Raw genomic sequence first — 6,000 nt, forward strand, 5'->3', positions numbered from 1 at the left:
AAGCTCTATGTGGGGTTACCTTTAGGTCTAATCTGGAAGCTTCAGCTACTGCAGAATGCTGCAAGTTGTCTGGTGATGGGAACAGGGTACCGCCAACAAATAACATCAATGTCAAAAGGCCTGCATTGGCCTCCCATCTACCACCAAATAAGGTTCAGGGTCCTTGTATTAGTGTACAAAGCTCTGAACAACTTAGGCCCAGGATATTGCCCCTTACATCCCAAGCAAATCAGTGATGGGGGGGGGGGCACTATTTGTTGTCCGCCATGGTCCAGAAGCACGACTCGGATCACCAAGGAGTCATGTTAGTGGACCAAACTCTAGGGAACTCCTTCCCAGTAGAAACCAGGCAGGCATCTTCACTGAAAAGATTCAGATGTCAAGCTTGCAAAAATCTATCATTTGCCTGACAATAAATGTTGGAAATGTAAAGAAACTGAAGGTACATTCTTTCACCTTTGGTGGACGTGCCCAAGGATTAAGGCTTTCTGGGAGATGATTTATAATGAAATAAAAAAGGTATTTAAATATACCTTTCTGAAGAAACCAGAGGCCTTTCTTCTGGGCATTGTTGGCCAGTTGGTGCCAAAGAAGGACAGAACCTTTTTTATGTATGCTACAACAGCAGCAAGAATACTCATTGCAAAGTATTGGAAGACACAAGATCTACCCACTCTGGAAGAATGGCAGATGAAGGTGATTGACTACATGGAACTGGCGGAAATGACTGGCAGAATCCGAGACCAGGGAGAAGAGTCGGTGAAAGAAGACTGGAAGAAATTTAAAGACTATTTACAGAAATATTGTAAAATTAAGGAATCTTAGAAGGATGTTGGATAGAAACTAAGAGCTTTTTAGCTGTAATGCTTTAAGAGATATGAAAAAAGGCTTACAATTGGGCAAAAGTTTAATGGTAAGGATTTGCTGAACTAACAAACTGAACTGGAATACAAAGAAGGGAGGTATGAGGAGGTCCGGGGAAATAAGTCTAGAGAAGATAGGTTTAGAAAATTAATGTCTTTTTAACTGTTTTATTTTCTATGTTTCTTTTTTATCCTTTACTTTTTTGTTATATTTTAAAAATTTTTACTCTTTTTTCTGTATTTTGTATTTCTTTTATTTTTTGTAACTTTAATAAATATCATTTTAAAAAAACAAAACAAAACAGTTTTACTTCAGGAGGACTTGACTCCAGGAGGATTTTGCTCTAGTATTCTTATTTTCTGAAGTTTAAATCTATGTTTCAAATTCTGTACGCATTGTGTAAGCCGCATTGACAAGTGTTTCAAATTCTGTGCACGTCATGTAAGTATATTTTGTAAAAAAAGAAAAGAAATAGATAGGATTAGACAGCAGGTAATGAGAAAGTCCTCTGTCTGAGGCAATGAAGACAGCTACTAGTCACAGGATACAATACTGAAGCTAGTCCGACCTGGTTCAAGACAGCTTTCTATGTATCTTAAGTGGAGCTTGGTTGTGCAATAGCACAACCCTGATGCTTACTTCCTGGGAAGCCCAGCATTGCCTTTTCAACACAGGTGGAACTTATTTCCATGGAGTTTATAAAAGGAGACAGCAACAGAAATGAAAGGAAGCAAAGCAAAGCAGAAGGCAAAGCTTTAAGAATGTACTGGATAATCTTTTTGGGCCTTTGGTCTCTCACAGTAGTTTGCTAGTCTGGGACAGGAGCCCATGGATCCAATGAGACACACACATCTTCAGTCCAAAGGGTTGACCCTTTAAGAGAATCTAGTGGTCCACTCAAGGAGACAGAGCACAGAAGAGGTAGACTGGAGGCAGTGGCTCAAAAGTCCCAGCTTTACTTCCAGCCAGCACGGGGAGCTCTCCTTGGAGCTGTGAGAACCAACCCACCTTGGCTCATGGGCTCCTCCTTGGGACCAGAACGAAGGAGTTATCCTTGGTTTAAACTAGGGTTTGTTGGGGAAAAAACCATGTTAAGGAACCATTGTTTGATCCTGGCTATAATGAGCCACAGTTTAAACTAACTACAGTTTGTTGTAGTTAGCTGTAGCAACAAATAATGGCTAGTTTAACCCTGGAAGCACTGCTTCTGATCTGTCATGGCTGCATCAGAGGAAAGGGAAGAAGACAGTGTCCAAGGCTGCAATTCACCCAAGTGCCTTCCTATACCGCTAAATCAGACATAGGCAAACTCAGCCCTCCAGATGTTTTGGGATTACAACTCTCATCATCCCTAGCTAACAGGGCCAGTGGTCAGGGATGATGGGAATTGTAGTTTGCCTATGCCTGCACTAAATCATGTCCTTGAGAAATACAAGCTTTGTGAATTCCAGTATGAACTAATCTGATCCATAGCTCCCACACTAATATGCAATTGGAATGTAACTATTCATTAGATTTCACTCTGTGTGTGAATGGAAAGACGTGTTTTGATGGGCTGCGTAGATGTGAATGGATGGATTTGCGTGGCGAGTTCCCACCCTCCCCCAGTGGAAATAAAGACACACGACACAATTAATTAAGGTTAATGGGCTAAATAAGGCCACAACTTTATTGGTTACAGGTGATGAGAGGTATTGGCATAGGCATTGGTCCTAACCGACTATCCGGCTTCAGCCTGTTCGCTTGAAGTCTGGGAAGGGTTAACCACCAGTAGGGGGAGTCCTGCTGATGCACATCAACTAGGATCTCCCCCGGGGTCACCGCTCGGGGGCGTGCCTTAGGCCCTCACCACCATAGACTTTGGACAGGGCCACACCCCCCAGAATCCTTTATCGGACTACCTTTCAATATGCAGGGGAGGTGATGGCGCTTCCTCCCCCCTTCATCTACACAACAATACCTATACCAATGCCTAACCGCCAATACCAAGGACGTTGTGACGATTTGCTACGAGGTAGGCGAAAAACCAAGTGGCTGGTGCCAATTTGCTAAGTGGGAAAAATTCCTACCAGGCCCATTAACGGTGACCAACCAAGGTATATAGCAAGGTCAAAGACAAAACCTTAAAGGGTGGGTGGGTGGGAAACCGGAGCAGTTGGAAGCGGCAAAAGAGGGAGATCCCCGGCCGCCCCTGCGTTAAATTGGGCAGGCCACACCCCCGAGCCAGCCGATTGGCTGTCCAGGGGATGATGCGGCTGGGGATTCCCCTGATCGCTCGGGGGCTGGGCTCCAGCCGCCGTGTGCGTGGTGGGGCTGTGATGCCCATAATCCCACCTCCTCTGCAGGGCGAAAGTGGCTTTGTGTAACTGAGTTGTGTATGAGTGTGTGTGAACAAATGAAATATTTATATGGTTTTGACTCCACCTACTTTTGATCCCACCCACTTTTTGATTGGGTCACTCCCACTGTTGGCTTGCAGCCCTCAGAAAGTTACACACAAGGGAATGTGGCCTTTGGTTTGAAAAAGCTTCCTTGCCTCTGATCTCACCAGACAAACTAGACTTACAAGCCAGGATACAACATGTCAAGAGCCTGAAGCAACCTTCCACCTCTGTGCATTCTAGATTTAATCAGGTTTCACAAGCAGGTATACAAGCAATTTACCTGTAGTACATTTAAGACATGGGGTATTGTTTGTAATATGTTGTTAAATATTCTTCCCCCCCTTTACCTTTTATTTCCTTAGGCAAAACATTTATCCTGAGGTTTGCAGCTATTCTCATAAAATGAGCATCTAACATTTCACTCAGCTATGCAAACGAAGAAGGGATGAATAAACATTGCATATGAATGCAAAAGATACTTTGCATTATCACATTAGACATGGAGGAGGCATAAAACGTTCCCATAATTATTGTTGGCATCTGTGAATTTATAGGAAAGATGCAAATTGGAGGAAATGAGAAAGCACCAATAAGAGAGTCTGCTGCTTTTTATTTTTAAAAGAATTGTTGGCTATGAATTCTTTGAACGCTTAAAAAATATATCCATACCTATAGTCCTACAACTAATAGTCCCCCCTCCCACTGTGAAACAAACAAAAGGAAAGGTCTAAATTAATGAAACTATTGTGCATTTGAATTTTTACACTGCCACTGGAGAGAGGGGGGGGGGAATCATTGGCGGGCATCCCAGTATTGAAGAAATAATCATACTCAACGTTCTGAATTATTGTTAGCTAAATGCTCTGAAGGACTTTAGAGTAAATTAGAAGTTGTTAAATTAAGAGAGTCACAGTGCAAGCCAATGCATGTTTACTCAGAAGTAAGTCTTATTTAATTCAATAGGACTTACTCCTAGATTGTGGCTTCAGAAATTCTGATAGCAGCCATTTCTAGATTTGTTTTCAGTTTCCATTTTTCCAAAGGACAAGTATTCAATCGAATGGCATGGTGGGGAGGAAAGGATAATTACATTGTCAAGTTTATCCTCTAATGACAACGATGTTTAGTTCGGCCAGATAGATACCCCGGTTGTGAATATATTGGGACTATTTAATTAGTTTAGGACTGCAACCTTTAATTGGTGGGATCAGTAGATAAATCAGGTGAAGCTCTCTTGATCTTTGGGAAACAATTATCTTGGTGGAGCTGAAGAAAGGGCACACTTGTTTATTTTTTGAGGCTGTTTTGATCCTGGTAAAACAGGCTGCCAGGTGTGGATTCAAACACATTCCATGGAAAGAAAACTATAAAGTACAATAAATAACTGAGATCATTGTCCCTATGAATATCTAATGCGAATATGCCGCAGGCCACCTCAATGAAGGCTGTGGACCATTGGCAGTCTACAGACCAGTTTGGGTACCTACTGAGTTCAATGTGGTTGTCTACTAGGCTTAGGGAGTGGCAAGGAACTCTGTATGGCACTGAAACGTCCCCCTTCTAGCCACAGGAAATCTTGTTTAACAACTGTTGGGTGTTCTGAAATTTCTCTAGGCATTGACACATACAGAGAGAGAAACAAACAAACAAACACACTTACATATAAGAAGGAAGGGGATTCCCATTGCACAAGCAGGATTTCCATTGTGCAAATGGGGAGGGCATTATGGATGTCGTCCGTGATTTTCTTCCCTTACAGCCACATACATGTTTAAAAGGGAAAGCATTATATTAGTTCCTATAAATGTACTTCCCCTTGTGCATTCTAAAAAGTACTCACAGATTTACTCAAGGGTGAACCATAAGAAATGAGGTACTGTAAAAATTAATTTATTTAGAATATGTGGAAGGGATATGCTGTAGTCTATCTTCATTTTTGTCTTCCTTGAACCAAAACGAGAAAAGGAACTTCACATCACTAAAAAATATACGTGCCTTGATTTAAAAAGTTCTTGTAGAAAACTATTTGGGGGGAGAAACTATCATATTCCATTGATATAATAAAACTGTATTCAGGCTACATACATAATAAAAAGCTGGCCTTTCTTTATTTTCCAAATCAGACATTTAAACATTGTACTGGAACATTTATAATTAGTTTTTTCCCCATAGTGTGCAATTTTGTGGACTCTTGTTTTCTTTTGACATAATTTGAAGCATTCTTTAAAAATAAAAAACCGTCTGCAGTCTTGAGTCTCTGTAAAAAGACAATCAAACAGCAGCTTTAGTTTGTCAGTGGAAAAAAACCTATATATTTTGACTCTACATGTTGATACTTTGGAAACTAAGCCTCAATTACAATGATACATGTCAGAGGAAAATCCCAATACAGTCACTATTTTATCTAAAGGAAATCCATTTCTAATTAACTGGATTTTCATGCAATCTAGTCTGTCATTGCAAATTTGTTTTCCTCAATGGAAAGATGTTGCACCAGAATCCTTGTCGGTTTAAGTACATGCATATCCAGACAGAGATATTTTTCATAGTGGGCGAGAAGGATGAAGAGTAAAACTCTGCCAGAGTAAAAGTTACTCTGTTTGTATTGCTGCAATTTGGTACAAACACAGGGGGGAAAGGGTGAGGTGTGACAGTACATACAGAATTCCGTTATCGGGAGCAGATGCCTGTTCACATTACATTGGTCCTCACCTCAAGTTTTCTGTTATCGTCACAAATTGTTTTCTTGCTT

At 41.1% G+C, this 6,000-nt stretch overlaps 1 long non-coding RNA gene across 1 annotated transcript in view; it reads left to right on the forward strand.

The window, feature by feature from the left end:
- LOC308478796 overlaps positions 1-5,000 on the forward strand; it is a 29,180-nt gene extending 24,180 nt beyond the window's left edge. The window contains exon 3 of the long non-coding RNA XR_013987285.1: positions 3,611-5,000. This is a non-coding gene — a long non-coding RNA (uncharacterized lncRNA). The remainder of the gene's footprint in view (positions 1-3,610) is intronic.
- The last annotated feature ends 1,000 nt before the right edge of the window (positions 5,001-6,000 follow it).

This window comes from Podarcis pityusensis (genome assembly GCF_964106645.2).
Source record: "Podarcis pityusensis genome assembly, chromosome: 6".
NCBI lineage: Eukaryota > Metazoa > Chordata > Lepidosauria > Squamata > Lacertidae > Podarcis > Podarcis pityusensis.